Source organism: Palaemon carinicauda, chromosome 40, assembly GCF_036898095.1.
Source record: "Palaemon carinicauda isolate YSFRI2023 chromosome 40, ASM3689809v2, whole genome shotgun sequence".
NCBI classification, from domain to species: domain Eukaryota; kingdom Metazoa; phylum Arthropoda; class Malacostraca; order Decapoda; family Palaemonidae; genus Palaemon; species Palaemon carinicauda.
In genome coordinates, this window is record NC_090764.1 from 37,508,966 (window position 1) to 37,531,745 (window position 22,780).

Sequence of the window (22,780 nt, forward strand, 5' to 3'; positions counted from 1 at the left end):
ATATATATATATATATATATATATATATGTGTGTGTGTGTGTGTGTGTGCGGTTATAGAAATATACTGTGTATATATATATATATATATATTTATTATATATATATATGTATATATATATATATATATATATATATATGTGTGTGTGTGTGTGTGTGTGTGTGTGTGTGTGTGTGTGTGTGTGATCATTTCTTCACTAACATTCGTGATTTTCGTTATTTTTAAAGAACCACCAAAACATATCGAATTCGCTCTACCTGGAGATCATTGACACGGAGAAATTCATATTTTGATTAGAATTTCTGGTCGGCCAAGGATTATAATCTTACCCGAGTCGATAGAGGTAAATTATCTTATAAGAATACAGTAGCTTCAGTATATGTAGGCTTTAATAAAAAGGGTTGATTATGGCAATTGTGAGAATGAGACATAATTTAATAATTAAAATAACAGTAATCAAGTAAACTGATCTTAAGAATTACCCCATAGCTGTCGGTTTTCGTTGAAATTTCCATATCCAAGTGCGAAGAATGCCGTTTGTCTGCTGGCTTTGTGAAAGAAAAAAGATAAATGAAGGCTTTGAGACAGAAAGCAAGAGATAAGTATTCTTGGCACAGAGAGAACGCCAAGTTTGGTGTGTGCATCATCCCAAATGCTGTCTGACGAACTCCCTTCCACATACATTAAGGGAATTAGTATTGCCATCTAGGTTTACAAGATGTCTGAGTGTCTGAGACTAAAGTGACATGACTGTGACGTCTTTACTCCATCGAGACAAAACATGTGCCACGTCTCGCCTCTTGCATATATCGTGTTACTGCTCAAAGTGACCTACATTTTAGACAACAAAGTAGAATGCGCGAGTAATAGAGGATGATGTGTGTGATTCAAAAGGACGTAGAATTTGATGTTAGATTCTTAGTATTGAAACTATACCATTATATAAATACATGAATGAATAACTTTTATGTTCCTTTAATATGTTGGTGAAAGCTCTAACTGTTCTATAATATTTACATAATAGTGGAATGATAAGGCCACTTTGCTAAAAATTTATTAAGGTATAACTGATTTCACTTGTAAATGCTGGTAAGATTGTAAGTTAATCATTTAACTTTTTTTCTTGTTCATTCCCTATATATATGTTTGTACTTATTTTTATCAAGGTCGTTATATCTACTTTCACTCGAATATTTTTGTATATGTGGAAAGGAAGAATATGAGATGAAGATGAGTGGCCGAAAAGCTTACATGATTATTTTGCAACTGAGTGTGGCATTGCTTTTTGTTTTATTTGAATTAAAGTTTCGTGGAAGTATATCATTGCATTGTTTGCTGATTGGTCAAATTGCTAATATGAGAAATGTTCCTGCTTGCCGATCTTAAAGATTGGGGTTCGAGTCCCGTTCAAGTTCGATGGCTTCTTGAAGTATCTGTAACCTCGCTATCCTTGTGAGCTAAGGAGGTGCGGTGTTAGGGGAGCCTATAGGTCAACCTGCTGAGTCGTCAGCAGATATTGCCTGGCTCTCCTCGATCCTAGCTTGGGTGGAGATGGGGCTTGGTCACTGCTTACATGTATATATGGTCAGTCTCTAGGGCATTGTCACTGTCCCTTGCCTCTAGCATGTATAATTATGTATAAGTATGGCACATATATACCTGTATTAATATTATTACTACTAGCTAAACTATCACCCCAATTGGTAAAGCAGGATGCTATAAGCCCAAGCACTCCAACAAGGAAAATAGCCTAGCAAGGAAAGGAAACAAGGAAATGAACTACAAGAGAAGCAATGAACAATTAAAATAAAATAATTTAAGAGCAGTAACATTAAAATCTTTCATATATAATCTATAGAAACTTCAAAAGAACAAGAGGAAGAGAAATAATATAGAATAGTGTGTCCAAGTGTACCGTCAAGCAAGAAAACTCTACCCGAAGACAGTGGAAGACTATGGTTCAGAGGCTGTGGCACTACCATAGACTAGAGAACAATGGTTTGATTTTGGAGTGTTCTTCTCCTTAGCTAAATTGTCTCTTCTACCCTTACCCAAGGGAAGTAGCCACTGAACAATTGCAAACTAGTAGTTAATCCTTTGAGCGAAGAAAAATTGTTTGGTAATCTCAACGTTGACAGTTGCACGAGGACAGGAGAATGTGGAAAGAATAGGCCAGACTATTTGGTGTATATGTAGGTAGAGGAAAATGAGCTGTAACCAGAGAGAGGTTTAAAATAGAGTGCTCCCTGGCCAGTCAAGGGAAAAATAACCCCGTAGCGGTAGTATCTCAACTGGTGGCTGGTGCCTGTTGTGATTGGGAATACCTCAAGATGATGAAATGGTTTGTTTATCGCCATGATCAGCAAAGCTGTACTAGTCAGGGACACCCATGAAATGTTGGTTTGCTGTGAGGGATCAGACAAAAGTCTCCGACCATCACCAGTCTACAGTGGCCAGTGTGGCGATGAAAACTGGCCAAACCCCAGACATGAATAAAGACAGTGGACTAGATACGGCTGCATTGTTTATTGTATAATGATATTCACATTTTTACAAGAATATAAGTTTGTACATATACGAATGTATATATACTGTAAGTATGTATATATATATATATATATATATATATATATATATATATATATATATATATATATATATATGTATGTATATAAAATGATAGTAATAATTATAGGTGACCATCAATATAGACGAGCATGAGGCTTCCATATCTCACAGTAACATGCAGTCATCTGAGGGTGAATCTAAACTCACTTGTTTGTTATTCCTTTACATTTGTGTGCGTATATATATACTGTATATATATATATATATATATATATATATATATATATATATATATATATATATATATATATACACACACACACACATCTCCCCTATATAATAAAGAGCAAGTCTCATTTATATATATGTGTATATATATATATATATATATGTGTGTGTATATATATATATATATATATGTATATATATATATATATATATATATATATATATATATATATATATTTCTTTCCTGTCTCGTTGAACGGCATTGCCAAGCGTATGCCTACTTGGTCTCTCCCTGGCCTTCGGGTAGTGTGGAGAGGGTGGGAAGGGTTTAATCTGTGTGTGCACATATTTTTGTAAATATTTAGCCCTTATTTTTGACGGGTTGTATACAACTAGTATATACAGTATATATATATATATATATATATATATATATATATATGTTTATATTTATATATATATATGTGTATATATATATATATATATATATATATATATATATATATATATATATGTTTATATTTATATATATATATATGTATGTATATATATATATATATATATATATATATATATATATATATATATATATATAAATGACCTCAAAGGTAGATCCCTCCCTCTTATAAGATACGGGTAGGTCATTGAAATAAAATTTTTGTATCCAACTTGTCATATCCTAGCTAATTTTAGTGATATTTATTTGCTTAATTTATTTCACACCTGTCTTCAACTTGTATAACTAGAAGTGTGTTGTACAAACTTGTCCCGTTGCAATGGAGAATGAGACATCGGAACCTATGTTTTTTCACTTTATTACAAAAGGTTCTTGAATATACTTTGTTCAGCGAGATAATCTCAGACGAGAGCCTATTGTTCTTGTGAGGGTTCGAGTGTTACTGAAATTCTGTATGAGCAAGGAAGGCATTGTTGCTCTGTCAATATGCCGAAATTTATGGAAACCTCAACAGTGATACTGTCACCCATACGACTTAAGAAACGTCACCTATAAGAGAGTCCAATGATCTCACACAGCAATTTATAAGTTATGGTACACTTAATGAAGCCCAGTGATCTCTCTCTGTATAAAACTAACATATACATCTACATTTTTTCTATACAATGCTTGCGACAAACTTTTCAACACAGGAATTTAAAGATACATATTCAACGTCCTTCACATAACTAAGTTAAAGGTTATGGTATATTCAGACTTAATTTTATCACGTCCGACTTTTGATCTACTGGGTTCTGGAACCATTTTTGTTTTTAGATTTATATTAGTTCTTGCATGTGTAGTCTTGGATAGAAATTAGGTATTGTAGTTTTGAAATTACTCCGTTTTGTTATTGGCTCTTCCTTGATAGAACTAACCTCCAGCATAATATTTTTTTTTATGTTTTGCCCTATATTTACAGCAGACACAATAACCTTTTAGGCCGTAATAAGAAAACTTATTGTTTCATCACCATCTGCAAGAATTATCTGATTCTCTATCACTTACAATTTTGATACTTACGGAGGTCTTGGGAGATTTATATCATAAAGCATTAACTTACCTATTTTCTTAAATGACAAAATGCATCACCCTCTATCATCAAAGGTCTTTAATTTTCTGTTGCCTACTGTATTATTGTGTACCACTTATTAGCTGTTATGGACGTAGATGATAAGTTGAAGAAAGCCTGCAACGCTTCTATGGGAGATAATGCAATACCTCATACTATTTTACATTTTACTCTTTTTTGTAACTGACTTTATTTTAAAAATAAAAATTGTTGAGTTATTCATTCTTATATTCTTTATACTCTACTCGATATTAAATCTCTTCTTTTGTTTGTTTTCAAGCTATACTGTACTATTCTCTTGAAGCTTAATTTTTATGTACAGTAAGTGTCCTGTCCAAGTAGTTACTCTAATGTAAGTGTAATTAACGAATGATAGCAAAATATTTTTCTTAAAATCGCTTTAAGATTAGATCTTGCTGTTTTGCTCTTCTTTATTAACCCTTTTAGCGTCAGGTTCTTGTAGAAACTTTTCAGCCTTGATAGCCAAGCCAAGGAGTAGCGAAAAATATGAACATATTTTTGTAAGCACTCCAACGCCGTTACTATATTTCACAGTCAGGAATATTTCGTTAAATTACATATTGATGTGAAAAAGGTTAAGTAATATTTATCCAAAAATATAATTTTGTTTAAAAGTTTTTAGTTGGCTAATCTGAACACATAACCAGTTGTCAGTAAGTAGTCGAAATTAATTTAATCATTTAGCTGAGTAGATTACCATTGTATATCTTAATAAGAAATTAAAACGAATAAAAAATTCTCTTTAGTCAATGAAAAAGTATAGGGACAAATACATTTGTTCCAATGGATGCGGTGGATTCAATATATACGTTAGAGAGTTCATTCAGGTCTCATTATCAAGCTGAACAACATAAATAAATATGAAAATAAATCGAGTCAAGTTGCTGCAGTGATGAAAAATGTTTTCTATTACTAAAGGGGTATTTAAAACATTATGACAATTGTCAAATCAATCATTTATTTTTCAATTTTCAGCTGAATGAATTATTTCTCTTTTGATATATAACTACATTTGCGTAAATAATAACAGAAAATAAAAAACGAATTTCTCTCATATTTCACCGAAATTGACTTCGAAATAATGTAAGCAAAGAATTAGAGATTATTTTGAACTTATTTTACAACCAAATAAAATGTCAATAATTTCTATATCAATGATAAGGTCCCTAAACATATAACTACGATAAAGAAAAAAGAAAGTGCAGAAAGTTTTTCTAAAGCTGTAATTCAATACAAGATTATGATGATTTAAAAAAATAAGTTACCTTTTTATTCTTATATAGTTGTACATATTTTATAAGTATTCGATATGCATAAATAATATACGAAAATTATGAACGAATTTCAGTGTGATGTTGTGCGTCATATATATATACAGTATATATATATATATATATATATATATATATATATGTGTGTGTGTGTGTGTGTGTGTATTTATACATATATATATATATATATATATATATATATATATATATATATATATATATATATATATATATATATATATATTGTGTGTGTATGGTATAGATATGTGTGTAAGTATTTGTATATGAATTGATTGCATGAAATAATGCAAGAATATACCAGCAAAGTAAACTGAAGATGGACCTGTTTCGCTTACTTTTTATTTTCATCCTTCAGGATTTGTTTTTATGTCTCCTAATGTATGCCGAAGGATCTAGCATTTTCTAAAAAGGGGAGTAATACAGACTGCTGTAATTTCAAGCACCTGGCTCTCATGTCAAGACTGGTTGACAACCGTAGAATGATCCAGTACCTGTGCTGGGAGTGGTACCTCCTTAAGAAGTGCCGGATAGACACACATGGTTGTCTTGCAGACAGAGGACTGGAATGTCATGTCACACCTTATACCATTCATGAAACAGAATGACACTGCCTATGTTATGTGAGACTTCTTATTTCTTCTCTGTGGTTCCTCAGCTTCAATTGATTTTGAGGATTGTGAATGTTCTTGTGAGAAGGGGAAGGTGTAGCATAGTCCTCAGCTATTTCTTTAGTAGACTGGTTACAGGAGGACCAGCAGGCATTGCAAGAGGGGGACTATTAAGTCTTTCATCCACAGCCTAAGAAGAGAAATGGGGAATCTTGGGGACAATACAAGGCCAGTCGTTTTCATTGTTATAGAGAAAGGGATTCAGCTATCAGTTTGTGAAACTTGCTAATGGAAAGGGTTGTCATATCTCTACTGTATTTGGAGTAGAGGTTGAAAGCCTTCAGAAGGAAAAGCTGGAGCAAGTACAAGATACTCTTCTTTGTCTAGTGGACGGACCTCCTTGTAAATAGATAATGAATAATTATCTGGTCAAATAATTTGATGTACCCATATAGTTGATATATTAACATGAGACCTTTGGCTTTTGCGTTACCACTTACTCATAAGCATACCCCCCCCCCCCACCTTAACCCTCTACTTATGGACGAATGGTTCACTTCTAGCATCTTGTGGATTTTTTCCAGGCTGACTAGCCTGATATCCTGCCAGGACATGACTAAAATGTTCTCTTTTCTCCTGAACATCATCTCTCCACAATGCAAGGACTGATGTTTTGCTATTGCCTTTAGAGAGTTCAGTGCACCTCTTACTATTCTGTGTTCCACTAAAAGGAGTGGCATTCTCATAAAGCTCTTACTGGAGGCTAACAGTAATGTAAAAGTTATCCTAGAAACATGGTCAATTAGTCTGAAACCTGTGTTACACAAAACGAAGAAATGCTAGAGTGTATGACGAAGCCAAAGACGTAATCCAACTAAGCCTCAGACAGAAAGTAAAAGTTTATGCCATACTCTACTGCTTTCATCAGGTTAAAGACCTTGGTTGAGTGAAGTTCTTTCCACTTCGATATTCCTTTGTCGAGTGGCAGATGTTTTGGGATATAAAGTCTCCCAACATTTCTCATGGATATACTTCATGACAGACAGAATGATAATCACCTTGTCATGACTATCCTTCCCTATGGCCCACCAGTTGAACATATAGTAGTACTTCCTCATTACCTAAAATTGCTTGAGGGACATTGATTTTGAAAAACTTGTTATTGTAGAAGCCGGTAAAGCCAATCCACATGACATGCCTGATATCCTTTTAGTGCTTGATGAAGGTGTTCTTTCCTCTTCAACACCATCTCTCTATGAAGTAAGGACATGTTTTGCCATGACTTTCAGTGAATTTAGTGCACCTCTTTCAATGCAGAGAGTGACACTACAATACCTGACATTCTCGTACAACTCTTATGGGAGGCTAACGGATTAGTGAAACCTATCCATGAAAACACGGTAATCTTTACTTAAGTGCTGGTTGATTAATCTGAAAACGATGTCATGCATGAATGAAGTTACACCACAATAGATAATGAAGTCAAGGATATACCCTGACTGAGCTTCACACAGTAGGAAAGCTCAGCTATTGCAACCATTGCATTTATGCTCTTCAGTTTGTCTACATCTCTTCCCTCATGTAGGTGCGATACGTGTATGATGGGGTAGGGTTGTCTTTCCAACACTCCTAAACTTTGATACTCTGTCTGGTTTCTCCCCCCAGTCTACCCAAACTGAGTGTCGAAGATGAAGAGTGTTGGAGTGAAAACTCCACCCCATCATAAGCACATCCCTTCATTGCTACCACAAGCATAATGAGGACTAAGAGAGGGATGCTCTCCTATGTCACCACCTTATTTTTTTTTCCTTAGTTTCCCACTTGACCTGATACTGTGTGATAGCCTACTGACAAAGGAAGTCTTGGGAAAACGACCCCTTTCCCTTGCTTCCTCACTTTCCCACTCATCCCATTAAGCATAATCATCTCTCATAACGTCATTCATCACAACATCCGCATCCTCAACAGCTTCATAATCATCTATACCATATACCTCAATAGGCTCATAACCACTATCACTCTCAGCATCAGAATCAGGAGCTTTTTTTATCATCAGTTTTTTTTTTTTTATCATCAGATGTGTTCCTCTGTCGCATCCTCACTGTCATCAACGTCACTTTCAACTTTCATGATGCAACCAAATTTCGTAGGGTTCAGTTTCATCCTTTCAAAACGTTTAAAAACATGTGGTGACAATCTACTGACCATGGTTGACACCATCACCAATATGCAGATGCCTAGCTACAATTTTATCCTTTGCTTCTGTACCAGAAATACTCTTTTCCACTTAAATTTTAGGCTGCAAAGATAGTGAAACTATTCAGAAATAAAACCTGAAAGTTTCTGCCCAAATTATTGAAAAATAAATCAGATATTTGCAAGACAATCGAAGACTCGCAAGCACTGTTATAGACATTGTTGATAGATGCACCACCTCTGTAATTGAGACCCAAATATGTCCCTCTCACTCACACACCTAACGACCTCCAACATACTCGCTCAGACAGAGAATGTCCATATTTTATATCCAGTAAAAATTGTTTTGGTTTTATAAGTATGACAGATTGAGTCCACTGGCACCGAACAGAGTCGAAATATACAGACGTAGAATATTTCCAATGGCACTCAAGGGGTTAAAGGAATCTCCTATTATCTTGGTTATTTTAAAGAAGGAAGTATGTTTTATGTTTGATCAACAAACCTTCTCTTCTATTTAAATTGAACCTCATTTTACTCGTCAGTTGTTACTAGTTTTCTGTGGGAATGACATTCCCGTACTCAGTGAGGCTTTTTTTCATATTATTTTAAGAGATGTTTTTTTACTGGAAAGTAATACTTTTCTTCTTTTTTTTTGCAGATGCTTGTTTGGATAATGGTATTGCGAGCTACATTACTTCGTGCCAGTGCTGAACTTTGATCGCAAGGTAAGTGTTAAGGCTACCTGTATTTGGTTGTGCGTACGCGTAGATCGTAAACTTAAAAGAAAGACTTCTTTGATCTCATATCAATATTTCACCTGACCCACAACGGAAATCTTGAAAGATTTTTAAATTTATTTATAGATATTTTTAGGCCATCATCTCTTTAGGGATATTAATTTTCATCCCTCAAATTTTGTATACACGTTCTATGATATAAAAATGATTTGTTTTTTTTTATCTATATGTTACGTATATATTATGGAAATAAACAGTCTACTGTATATTCCCATTTAACTTAGTTTTTCATATAATTTGCTTGATTTGCTTCTCCGGATCCAGTCTAGTTATTTCCTAAATTATCTGCTAAGGATTATGCAATCATTAGATGAACGTTATAATATTATATTCATGATTAAGTAAATATAGGAAAAAAATTTCTTCTGCTTACAAGTGGCCGAGTGTGGATTTTACAATTTCGACAAATTCATATCGATTTTGTAGATAAAAGTTTTTAATATAGTTCCCTTAGTTGAATAGCTTAATCGCATTTTGAATATCAGACATCCATAATTATGTATACCTCGATGCAAAATATGAATAAAAAAAATACAAGAACATAATTATAATTATATTTTATTATTGAATTAACATAATTCTCTTCCATGAAAGTAAGTAAAAAATGATATTGAAACCATGGTTTTGGATTGGGGTATATCAAATAACTTTATACCCTATGATTTGTCTTTCATTGTTCTTCTTTCCTTACTTCTCAACGTATATTCATTCAATTCGTTGGAAGATTGTCCAGAAAGTTCAAAGCTTCCCAGCTTGTTGCATGAAACTGTATGTTCATAATGAATAATGATTATAATCATGACCATGAATGATAATTTATCCAACCATAAAATATTTATTTCATTGTATGAAAACCTTTCATGTGCTCATATCAAGCAAAGAAATAGCGCATCACGATCGCCTTCATGATTGACAAGCCCTAATTTTCCACTTCCGTATCCACTATTATTTCTTTAGTCATTCTTCTTCCCATTCTCGTCATGTCGAATTTAATTCCTTGAATGATGTCTTTACATTATCTTGTCATGTTATGGTCACTTGCATGCTGTTGTGTGTGTGTAAAAGAGAGAGAGAGAGAGAGAGAGAGAGAGAGAGAGAGAGAGAGAGAGAGAGAGAGAGAGAGAGAGAGAAGCTTCAAGATGTGACGTTGAACGATGGGTAGGAATGCCTCCGTACATTTTTTATGGCAAAATGAAATGTTCATTTTCCACATGCTGAAAGTTTATGTATTATAAATACAGAAAGAAAACTATAGATCATATGTGGATATTGTAGATAATGCTGCAATCCAGTGAATACGCTTAGCAGGGAGAAAGAAAAAAAAGATGTTTTTTGGTCGTGTATGATGGTCCAGCTATTGGGTGTTTTTCCTTTCAGTCATTTTAAGCCAATGCGTTCATTTCCAAAATGCAAGAGGCCAATCTTGTATAATTGTTTATTGTTGTTTTTATTTTTTTATTTTTAGTCGGTTTCTATGTATGTATGTGTCGTGTTTTGGTGGGTAGATGGAATCCCACATTATGATTTTTTTTTTTTATTCGCTAAGCGATTTCACATCATTCATTTTCAACCCCCCTGGCACATGGATAAGCTTTCAAAATGTGAAAAAAAAATCCGACTCTTGAAATAAAAAGGAAATTTATCTTGCTGCATTCAATCATAATTCTTGTACTTTGCATTTAATAATTTTTATTATTTCTACTTTATTTCAATTCATATTTATTTGTACATTCTTTTATATACTGTACACATAGTGCGTTCGTGCGTGGACAGTACTTCCGATTGACTATCATGTGCTTCATAAATATAGTTTATAGATACTGTTCGGCAATAAGGTTCCCAGAAACTTTTCTGTTTGTCATTCTGTACATCACATGACATAAATAGCCTTCATATTACGACAAACTCCACTGTGGCATCATTGCTTTTGTGACTGATTTCGATATTTTAAACTTTCATAATTTGGTTTTCCTCTGTCCCTTTCATTGTCAGTTTTAGATGTATGGAATTTTTTGTACTGCTTATGGTTGACTATTGTTTTCGAGATATTCTGCAAAATTAATCAAAGTATACTTGGTTGATGCAGTTCCATTACTCTAACCTAACTAACTGTTATCCTCGAGATGTTTGTGCTTAACTAGAGACAGATAACCATTTTCATTTGAATTGTAAGATGTTATAGACAAGAAAGATTTTCATTGGTTTTCTGTGTTAGTTATTGTAACCATCTGATTATCCTTTTCTTTGGTCCACTGACACTTGATTCACCGTCGTCAGCTTTAGATTCATCACTACACTCTTTATTCCAAGACTATACGTAGGCATATCGCTTAAGCCTGATACTTTGTATTTATAGGAAAAAGGGAACATTAGCTGTAATCTGCTATATGGTTACCATACATGGTATTCATTATGTTCTAGAAGTTTATGTTTTCTTGCCTTGAGTACGTATCATAATATTACTACTCTTATCTTCTCATTTAACTCTCCTTTGGATTGTTCTTCATTATTCTTCTCTCTTCTTCTTATATTCAAGCATCCATTCAAAGCCATTTGTTAACTTTTAGGCATTTTGATGAAGACATGTAGGTTCAGCGGGGTGTCCTTGGAGCATGGTGTTAAATAAGTAATATCCCTGGTGCATGGGGGAGCATGGTGTTAAATTCGTGATATCCTTGGAGCGTGGTGTTAAATTCGTCATATCCTAGGACCGTGGTGTTAAATTCGTGATATCCTTGGAGCGTGGTGTTAAATTCGTGATATCCTTGGAGCGTGGTGTCAAATTCGTGATATCCTTGGAGCGTGGTGTCAAATTCGTGATATCCTTGGAGCGTGGTGTTAAATTCGTGATGTCTTCGAAGCATGGTGTTAAAATCGTGATATCCTTGGAGCATGGTGTTAAATTCGTGATATCCTTGGAGCATGGTGTTAAATTCGTGATATCCTAGGAGCATGGTGTTAAATTCGTGATATCCTTGGAGCATGGTGTTAAATTCGTGATATCCTAGGAGCATGGTGTTAAATTCGTGATATCCTTGGAGCATGGTGTTAAATTCGTGATATCCTTGGAGCATGGTATTGGAATCGTAAATTTCATCAAACTTTTTGTGAAAGATTATTTATTTTAGTTTATCCTCGACAAATTTTTATTACTTAAAATTATATTGTGTTGTTAGTTTGTCCTTGACTATCTATCATTAAATATATTTTGCTTCTAAGCTGATCCTTGACATTTCTATTGTCTTCCTACGCTTCTCTTTAGTTGCCACTCTCGACATCCGATGTAATATATTAATTTATATATTTTGTTCACATTATAACCTGAACCCGACTCCTTTTTTTTCTGCATATTCCTATCCTATCTTATTAACGCTAGTTTCTCTACACTTGAAGGTCAAGATTTATATTAGACCGGAGCTGAACCTATTGAGGAGTCACCTCTCCCACACCACCCATATCTCTCTCCCCAACTCCGCAAACAGTTACTTCACGTGATAACAAAAGCGTAAAAGTTGATGTGACTCTTGGAGCAAGACTTTATAAGTGTCATTATGTGTTATTCAGTCATAATTATTGTAAACCCAACTTTACAATTCCATTTCTTCTTAGATTTTTTTTTTTTTTTTTTTTTTTTTTTTTTTTTTTTTTTTTTTTTTTTTTTTTTTTGAAAACGAAGAAAAGAAATGGAAAAGACCCAAACTGTTTTTCAATAATGGATGTAATTCTTGTTTTGATCCAAAGATTATAGTTCGCCTCTCTCATAACTTGCTAATTTTGTTTTGATATTTTTATTATTTTATTTTGTCTATTCAAACTATGTTTGTCCCTTTTCAACCTGGGTATTCGTTTCTTGAAGATTTCAACACCATCGCCCTGATAACAAAATTTACTTAAATAAAAGCAAACAAAAGGTAAACAGATCATCGACATAAATGTACGAGCGTTATTTTTTTCCTTAAAATTTTCCAGTAATCAAAGATCTATTTATAGAACTGGTAGAAATCAACAGTTTGCCTTGGTTATATACAAATCAAGTTTTTACATAAACTCTCAACTCAGTTTTTATTTTTTTAACTTTGATTTGAAATATGGACAAAATGGCCTTAAATGTTATACATAAAAATCATTCAGACGTATAATCATTGCTACGAGTATATATATATATATATATATATATATATATATATATATATATATATATATATATATATATATATATATATACATATATATATATATAATTATATGATTATTTTATTTATATGTAGGTGTATGATTGTAATCATATACATATTAATGTTATTACGTAGATTCATTTTTACGTGTCTGTGTATGTACGTATTCATATTAGCATACACATGCTAGCTGTAGGATGTTAACTAACATACGTCAGTACCCTGCATGTACCTTTGATTCTTCCCCTTCCTTTGACCTTGCTGCTCAATTATTGCTATCCTGAGGGCTTCACTCTTGCTGTTGGCGTTTTGTTTGCTTATTTTGCTTGTCGTTACCAGCCGACTTATATAACTTAAGCAGGGCATGTAAGTTTTCAGTTCATGTTATCTTTTTTCCAATGACGCTGAGAACATGCGATTTCAGAGAACAATTCTTATGGGAGTTTGAGTATTCTTTAACATAAGAGGCGATAGATCTGATTCAGTATGCACCAAGAAATAATTACAGATAAGAGAAACTATCATAACTGCCTACGATATTAAACTCGGTGTTATTTTGTAGCTAGGGCTACATGTCTGAAGATACTGTTTCACTCGGATGTCTCTTCGCAAAGAGAGATGTATCAAGTTCCAAACAGATGACAGTCTCCTTAGGTTCCCTCCCTTTGTATACATTTAAGTTAGCTGTTGGGACTAAGATTGAAGAGTAATTTATTTGTTTTTACTTGTCTCGGAATGAGTTTTTTCTAGTGCTTCCTCTTTGTTCATTTCATCCCTTCTTCAGTGTATGTTTGAAAATGGAATCGTAAACTTGTTCACACAAATTAACAATTAATTTCCTTTCACCAGATTTTATATTTACAGATATTAGTATCTGATATCGTGAATAAGGTCCATGTCATTATATGTCTCTAGGATATTAGTTGAAGGTTTGCTGGCAAAGAAAATTAGTAACATTACATAACAAGCCGGTGTAAGTGTCATTGGGTACCTACCGCATCTGCATCGGACAGTTCGTGTTACTTACACCATTACTTATGTAAAAATCCTTGGTCATTTAGATTGAAAATTTTCTTTGTCCTTATTGTTATTTAAATTTTACAATTAATTTTTTCATACTCAAGTTTATGAGCAGCATTTGACAATATCAAACAATTAACCTTTTGACCTCTATGAGCATCAAATTATGGGGAAGCTTATTTTGCAAGTAAATAATCTTTTGCGTTCGTTAATTATAGAATATAATTAATCTCCTATACCAACATATCAATGGTAACAAAAGTAATGACGATAGAAATAAAAATGATAATAAGAAAGGAATTTTTTTTTTTAAATGTATAGGCAATTTTTTTGATTGGGAATTAGGATTCAATATTAGAAGAACTGAAAAATTATGTAATTGAAAGATATGAGATACCTTATTAGAGAATATGTACAGCGGATTGTCAAGTAAAAAGGACAGCTTTAAAGATTAGAATAAATATTGGTAATTTTTAACACGTATTCAATAAGTAAGTGTAAAGTTAGACAAGAAAACAGGGATTTGTTTAGAGTAAGGAGAAAAGATATCATTATTAAAGACTCAATATTGAGAAAGCACGTAGCTCAGCGGAAATTATACAGTAATTGTTTACAAAACTCAGCGTTGATCTTATGTGAGATTCCAAACTTGAGATAGATGTAACATAGAGTAGCATCTTCTCTTTCTGTTGAGATGCTCTTTTTTAAAAAAAAGTTTAATATTTTATGTGGAGAGATGGGATTTGTATATGGAAAAAAAAACCTTAAAACGGATTCATATTTTTATAGTTTTTATTAAATAGTAAAATATACAGTAGTTACTATGTCTTCAAACATATTATGTGCTATGAATTTCTAGTGTTAATTCAGAAAAGAGTTAGTTGGTTTGAAACTTTTGAGTATTGTTCAGCTAAATCCCTATTTTCATGATGCTTATACACTGCAAATAGTTACTTCTTTCTGAACAAATATGTGGTTTATATATCACAAAGTTTCCATATGAAATTGGCCCTTGGAAATACTCCAGTAGAAAGGTCATGCTATCTATGGTCAAACCTGTTTACAAAATCGGGATGGCTTTTACATTCTGATGAGACGAACGTTATTAAATCCGCCAACGGAGTTGGAAGAAGGTTATGTTTTCGCCCCTGTTTGTGTGGTTGTTTGTGTGTGAACAGCTTCCTTGCCAAAATTTTAATTGTAGAGTAATGAATTGCAGGGATTGACTGTTATGTAAAATGCTGTAAAGGATTAAAATTTATAACGTCAAGGCTAAAGGTCAATGTCAAGGTCGAGCAAAAGGTCGAAAATAAGCTGGTGGGGTGGAGGTCTACGCTCTAGTAACTGCCCCTCTAGTTTTAGTTTATTCTTTGATTTTTACTAATAAAGTTTACGTTAATACTTTCAACATAATGTGCGAATTAAAGGAACAGAGTAAAATACATAACTGTTAAAAAGAAATTTATATCTTCATACGCTACTACTTTAACTCTATTAAAGACTTTTATAACGAGTTTGTCTTCATAACTAAGAAGCATCAAATTAATTGATTGTTTACGTACCTCCCATGTAATTAGAAAGCACTTCATAAAAGTCATATAGGGGGTAAAAGGCATATTCACTCTTGCAAATCCTGAATCGTTTGAATGAATGATTTCATAAATTAGTTTTAGACAGGAATTGTCGATGAATAAATGTGCAATGACAATTCATGCTCAAAGCCAATGAATGAAGACATGAATTGTCATTGCAAATTTGTTGCCTAAACAGGTAGTCAATAATACCAGATTCTTTAATATTTCTGATACTGGAAAGAAACTTTTTAATTTTTTGTTATATGGTAATGTAGCCTGATATGAAGTCGTTACAATCTATGCATTATAAATTATCTTATTTTGTAGCACACCGAAGATACAGAAAGACAGAATGTAAAACTGAATAGGGGGGGGGGGAGAAATCTATAAATGATATTGTGAAACAAAAGGTTTATAATATATTTTTTCAGGGAGGACAATTAGTGTGCTCAAAGGGTTAACACTTTGAGTGTCATTGACGTAATTTAAAACAAGAAAGTTTAAGTATCGCTTAAAAAGAGATATAGAAAGGTAATGTAGATTGTACGATAGAAGCGGGATAGTCTACACTGCAAAAGAAGGATTGTATGAGAAGTCAGAAAATTTTATCGCTGCTTTCTTTACAGATTAATGTTGATATTACCGGAGAACCTGAAATTTGGTTTGAGAGCCATCTATTAAAATAATTTGTGTAAAGAATTAGCAGAGGGAACATTCAGTGTAAAGCATTTTCGATAAGTTATGATACACTTTCATTTTCCATTTTATTAAGAAAGGTCAAGTTCTGCTTTGTGCGCGTATTCGAAATGAAAGATTTCGCAGGTAACTTTAAATTAGATATTTATCGATGACTGAAACGCGACCGTCTGTCATTTTTCTCTTGAAAACTTTCCTTAAATATTTCCCTTAAACATTTTTTAATGTCATATTCCGACGGACATTTGCTTCCTCGACTGTCATCGTACGTCAGTTCTTTTGAGTGGCGTGGTATCGTTCTCTCTACCACGAGTTTTGGAATGACGCATCCAGCAGAGATATTTCCCCGTTTATTGTGACCTGGAATTCCAGTACCGACTTCCTGGTGTTGTTTGTTGAAGCTTTGTGTAATGGAAGCTCCTGAGTTGTTTTGTAATCCCTTTTGTGTAGATGACATGTGAGATGGCAGTTGAGCTGGGATTGGGGTTATCCAATATACGAATGACTTTGGGTAGAGTGAATTGATAAAAACAACCTGTCATCTAATAGGGACCTGACACATCATCCTGATGGTGCAACTGTTTTCAAGTAATAGCCTGAAGTTCTTTTTGCTCTTATAGAATATAACTGATTGTAGGTTATCTTTCCAGACGTCAGTTTGACTTGCTGGGAAGGGATTCTTTTTATGTGGAGTTCATAGTCCTTTAAACTAGTGGATTGGGAATGCTTCTATTATTATTATTATTATTATTATTATTATTATTATTATTATTATTATTGTTAGCTAAGCTAGAACCCTAATTTGGAAAAGCAAGATGCTACAAACCCCAGGGGTCCAACAAGGAAAAATATCCGAGTGAGGAAAGAAAATGAGGGAATAAACTACAAGAAAAGCTTGAACAATTAAAATAAAGTATTTTAAGAATAGTAACAACTTCAAAAGTAGCTTTCATATATCAACTATCAAACCTTGATAAAAGCAAGTAGAAGTGAAATAAGATAGAATAGTGTGCCCGAGTGTACCATAAGGCAAATGAATTCTAACCCAAGACACTGGAAGACCATGGTACAGTACAGAGGCTTTGGCACTATCCAAGACCAGACAACAATGGTTTGATTTTGGGGTGTCCTTCTCCTAGAATACTTGTTTACCATAGCTAAAGTGTCTCTTCTACCTTTACCAAGAGGAAAGTAGTTGCTGAGCTATTACATAGCTGTAATTAACCCCTTTAACGAAGAAGAATTACTTGGTAATCTCAGTATTATCAGGTGTATGAGGACAGAGGAGAATATGTTAAGAATAGGCCAGATTATTCGGTATATGTGTAAGCAAAGTAAAGCCGTAGTCAGAGAGAGGGATTTGTACCAACCGTGTTTCACACAATTGTACATAATTCCTTTTGTATATATTATGCTTGTATCTTCGGTCTTCCCTCGCACTAAAACGAACATGAAAATTCATGTCTGGTTTTTCCTCTGTAATATTGTCTGTCTTGTGAACTTGTTATGTCCTGTTGCCTTGAGGTTTTGTATATAAGGAGAGAGTTCTACAATAATATAACTGAGTCGTTTCCAACCTGCCTTTGAGTTCATAACCTTACTCGGCGCCGTCACATTGGTGACCCCGGAAGTCGACTCGCTCCCACTACCTTCCACCCCCACCTCCCTCGCCCCTCCATCGTTGGTACTATGACAGAGACGGACTCTACTACAGCAGTTGGCACTGCGGCCACCCCATTGAAACTTTCACCGTTCGCCACCGCAGAGGCGTTTGCTTGGTTTCAACGCGCAGAAGTCCACTTCTGTATCAGGGGCGTTACTCGCTCAACCTCCAAAGCGGATTATGTTCTCGCTGCGATACCTGAGGACACCTTCCCAGAAATATCCGACTGGCTTTGTGAACAAGGAGACTCCCCAATAGCGTATGACGCCCTCAAAACATACCTTCTGCAGCAGTACTCGCCGTCGCCAGCCGCCCCTATAGCAAAGCTTTTTCAGCTCTCGCAACAACCGTTGGGGGACCAAAGGGCTTCGCTTGCCCTCAGGGAAATGACCAGTATCGCTCGCCTTCAACCTGCCGCAGACGGCTCTCCTCGTGAGGTGAACCTACTTCGTGCCCTTTGGATACGCCGTTTACCCGAACCTGTACGCGCTGCCATACCCGATGTCGATAGTTTACCCATAAAGGACTTGATGACCAAAGCCGACGCCCTTATGGACAGCCACTTCAAGACCTCCATCAGCGCCTCCACCCCTGACGACGAGGATGCCTATTCAACGTCAACCGAAGCTGACATGAATGCCGTAGGACATACACGCCTACCCCGTGACGTGCCGAAGCGGCGACAAAGCCGCCCACCACCCACCAATCACTCACGCCCCAACGAACGAGTTCTACAGCCACTTACTACCTCCCATCCGCCGCAGTTTTGCTACTACCACTTCAGATTCGGGGCAACCGCGAAGAAATGTGCCAAGGATTGTCAGTGGCCAAAAAACGTGTAAGTAGGCCATCGCTTGTGGCGGTGGCCTCCCATGTTTCTAATTTTTTCTTTTTACAGGATGCAGGAACGGGCGTGCGATTTTTGGTTGACACGGGTGCTTGTCGTTCTCTTTTGCCAAGGAAACTCTTCAAGACACGACGTAGTCTGTCTACATCTGCCGACGTCCGCTTAGTAGCTGCCAACGGACCTGCGATACCCACCTACGGTTACGAGAACCTCGCATTATCGTTCGGAAACGGTAAATTCAATTGGAAGTTTCTCGTTGCTGACGTCACAATGCCAATCCTCGGTGCGGATTTCCTCTCTCATTTCCACCTTCTGGTCGATGTCGCCCACCGACGATTGGTCAACGCAGACTCATACTTGTCGACACCTCTTCAACCCGCCCCCTCTAACCTCGCTCTCTACATCAGCGCACCCACGGATGCCTACGCCCACCTCCTCACGTCGTACCCGGAAGTTTTCCGTCCAGAACTTCGCCAAAAGCCCACAGTTCCTGCCAAGCACGGTATTTATCACCATATCAAGATGACGGGACCCCCAGTCTTCGCAAAATTCAGACTTCTGGCACCGGAACGATTGGCAGCCGCCAAACAGACGTTCGCCGAAATGGAGAAAATGGGCCTTTGCCAAAAGGCCTCCAGCCCATGGTCGTCGCCCTTACACATCGTTCTGAAGAAAGACGGCTCCCTCCGTCCGTGCGGGGATTACAGGCGCCTGAACATGCAAACAGAACCGGATCTCTACCCCTTCCCAAACATTGCCGACGTGACCTCCTACCTGCACAAAGCGAAGGTTTTCTCTACGCTCGACCTCCTGAAGGGGTATTATCAGGTGCCTATGAACCCAGAAGACATCCCAAAGACCGCCATCACCACTCCGTTTGGTACATACACCTTCAATTACTCCTGTTTTGGCCTTCGTAATGCTGGGGCAACGTTTCAACGTCTCATGGATGGCATCTTAGGGGACCTCCCTTTCTGTGTATGTTATGTGGATGATATACTTGTGTTCTCCTCCTCAAAAGAGGAACACCTCCGTCACCTGCGCATCGTGCTCGACCGCCTGCAACAAAACGGCCTTGTAGTCCGGTACGACAAGTGTACCTTTGGCGCCAACGAAGTATCGTTCTTAGGTCACCGCATCACTCCTGAAGGTGTCCACCCCCTCCTTGAGAAGGTAGCAGCCGTTCAGAACTTCCCCGTGCCCTCGACCGTCAAAGCTCTGTAGGAATTCTTGGGCAAGATCAACTATTATCACCGTTTTTTGCCAGTCATTGCCGCCACTCTTGCTCCCCTCTACGCCTCCCTTAAGGGCAAGCCGAAGGACCTGAAGTGGGGTCCCCTTCAAGAAGCAGCCTTCTGCAATGCAAAGAAGGCCCTATCAACTGCTGCGGCTCTCACTTTTCCTATCCCACACGCCCCTCTCCTTCTCTCCACCGATGCCAGCGACGTCGCTATTGGTGCAGTACTCGAGCAGGTGGTCAAAGGCTCGCCCCGCCCATTGGCCTTCTTCAGCAGAAAACTGTCCAAGGCAGAATCGGGTTATTCTACCTTCGATCGAGAATTGCTGGCGGTGCACTTGGCTGTCCTTCACTTTCGCCATTTCTTAGAAGGTACGCCCTTCGTCATTCGCACAGACCACATGCCTCTGGTGCACGCCTTCACTCGACAGCCTGACGCCTGGTCCACCCGTCAACGCCGACATCTCTCCGCCGTGGCTGAATACAATTACACCCTCCAATACGTCCCTGGGAAAATGAATCCCGTTGCCGATGCCCTGTCAAGAAACACGTTGGCTGCCGTTCAACTGGGATTGGATTACAACACACTGGCTGAAGCCCAACGACAGGATCCAGAGTATCAAGCTTGTAGGACATCCTGCACGTCCCTCCGTTGGGAAGACTTTCCCCTTGAAGACTCCAACACCACCCTCCTCTGTGACGTCAGTACTGGTAGACCGTGACCTTGGATTCCTGCTCCCATGCGCCGACAGGTGTTTGATTTCATTCACGGCCTTTCACATCCCTCGTGCCGTTCTACTGCACAGCTGCTGAAGGCAAAGTTCATTTGGCACGGCATTTCTAAGGATGGTAAGGATTGGGTCCACGCCTGTACTTCTTGCCAAACTTCCAACGTACATCGACACACGGATTCAGGAGTGGGCAACTTTCCTCAACCTCAGCGTCGTTTCGCACACATTCACGTCGACGTTGTAGGCCCCCTACCCACATCACAAGGCCATCGTTACCTGTTTACCGTCATCGACCGCTCCACTCGTTGGCCTGAAGCCATTCCCATGGAAACTGCAACGTCCGCCTCATGTACATCTGCCTTACTCTCTGGATGGATTTCAAGATTCGGTATCCCTGAGCATATTACTTCTGACAGGGGAACCACTTTCACCTCTCAATTGTGGTCGTCATTAGCGAATCTCCTGGGAATCACCCTACATCAGACAACGGCCTACAACCCCCCTGCCAATGGAATGGTTGAACGTTTTCATCGCACCCTCAAAGCAGCTTTGATGACCCGCTGCAAGGATTGCAACTGGTTTACTCAGCTTCCCTGGGTCCTCCTGGGACTAAGGACCACTCCTAAAGACGCCCTCGACATCTCGGCAGCTCAAATGGTGTATGGCGACCCGTTGGTCGTCCCTGCCGAATTTTTTCCTTCTACAACCTCCTCCGACGATCTCCACCGCATATATCACGTCGTGGAAAAATTTACTCTGTGCCGCCAGACTTACAAGCCCCCAGCGAAGCATCACATACCAACGGACTTGCACTCTGCAACGCATGTCTTCCTGCGCAACGACACCAGCAAGCCACCACTAACGCCCCCTTACACGGGCCCTTTCCTTGTGATCCGACGCAGTCCGAAAGCATTCCTCCTAAACATTCGGGGCAAAGAAGACTGGGTCTCCATTGATCGTCTAAAACCTGCTTATCTTCTGCCAGATGACCCGCCTACAGTTCGCCTCTCTAGATCAGGGCGCCCTATTTAACATGTACAGTATGTCGTCATTTTTAGGGGGGGAGCCATGTATCAACCGTGTTTCACACAATGGTACATAATTCCTTTTGTATATATTATGCTTGTATCTTCGCTCTTCCCTCGCACTAAAACGAACATGAAAATTCATGTCTGGTTTTTCCTCTGTAATATTGTCTGTCTTGTGAACTCGAGAGAGTTCTAGAATAATATAACTCAGTCGTTTCCAACCTGCCTTTGAGTTCACAACCTTACTTGGCGCCGTCACAGATCCATTATAGTACTGTCTGGCCAGTCAAAGGACCCAGTAACTCTGTAGCGGTAGTATCTTCCCAGTTGGCTGGTGTCCTGGCCAACCTACTATGTTGTTTGTATGTCCATTCGTGTTAGTGTCATTATGAAATTTTTTGGCTTCCTTTTTCTCTCATTAATCTGCCCCAGTTTCTTGAAACTACAATAAAGTTCTACAAACTATCGAGACACTCTGAGGCGTTATGTTGGAAAACTCCATGCAGTTATAATATGAAGTATTGCAGTT

At 37.1% G+C, this 22,780-nt stretch overlaps 1 long non-coding RNA gene across 1 annotated transcript in view; it reads left to right on the forward strand.

The window, feature by feature from the left end:
- LOC137631656 (uncharacterized) overlaps nucleotides 1-22,780 on the forward strand; it is a 384,363-nt gene that overhangs the window by 123,242 nt on the left and 238,341 nt on the right. Inside the window, exon 2 of the long non-coding RNA XR_011041936.1 lies at nucleotides 9,142-9,208. This is a non-coding gene — a long non-coding RNA (uncharacterized lncRNA). The remainder of the gene's footprint in view (nucleotides 1-9,141; nucleotides 9,209-22,780) is intronic.